The sequence below is a fragment of the Nelumbo lutea genome, chromosome 1 (genome assembly GCF_056320005.1).
Source record: "Nelumbo lutea isolate HS-2025 chromosome 1, American lotus-T2T, whole genome shotgun sequence".
In the NCBI taxonomy this organism is placed as follows: Eukaryota; Viridiplantae; Streptophyta; class Magnoliopsida; order Proteales; family Nelumbonaceae; genus Nelumbo; species Nelumbo lutea.
The window spans coordinates 35587837-35588644 of NC_142684.1; positions in this window are offsets into that span (position 1 = coordinate 35587837).

Here is an 808-nt window from a genome sequence, read left to right on the forward strand (position 1 = left end):
GGTTGATAAAGAGAATTAGATGGCATTTGAAGGGCATTTTTTACTTTTCCTTAACAGCTGATTAACGGACTAGTTAACAGGTATTGGATTGTCACATTTTCGAAGTCTGAGTACTAAATTGTCACATTTTGAAAGTTCGGGTATTGGATTGTCACATTTTAAGGTTTGGGGACCAAATTGTCAATTGAGCCAAAGTACAAGATACTGATCAGGAATTTTCCCAAAGGATTTTTCTTTCGGAGCACTCACTTTTGTGCCACATCAAAAATATTGCATAGGCGAGTCTGGATCTGCTCCAGAGAAAGTGCACCTCATAGCATATATCAACCATACATCGGGAACATCTCTCGTATTTGTTTGTTACAATTCATTGGAGATGTTACCAATAGATGGTGGGATGTGGCTGTGAAGTCATATGAGGAGCATTCTATGAGGAGTTGATCTCAATTCTGTATGGGCTACCAGTTCTCCATGTGAGTGTTTGGCACGGGTGCGTGTTTCATAAGCGTTTTGTTTCACAAGTGGGCCTGATATACAAGTGTTTCATTTTACCTGTGTCCTTTGAAAAATACAAAAAAAAATGGGATGCAAGTTGACTAGGCATTTTAAAGTGATTTAACTTGATATAATAATATATATTATAATGACAACTATTAGAAAAGTAATCAAATTTTCAAATTTCAATTTGCCATGTCACCAGGGTGATTCAAGAAACATCAATTTGACATTTCAAGAAACCCCTCTATAAGTACATGAAATTCTCCATTGCCACGATCATGATAAAAGTATCGAAACAAAACCATACATA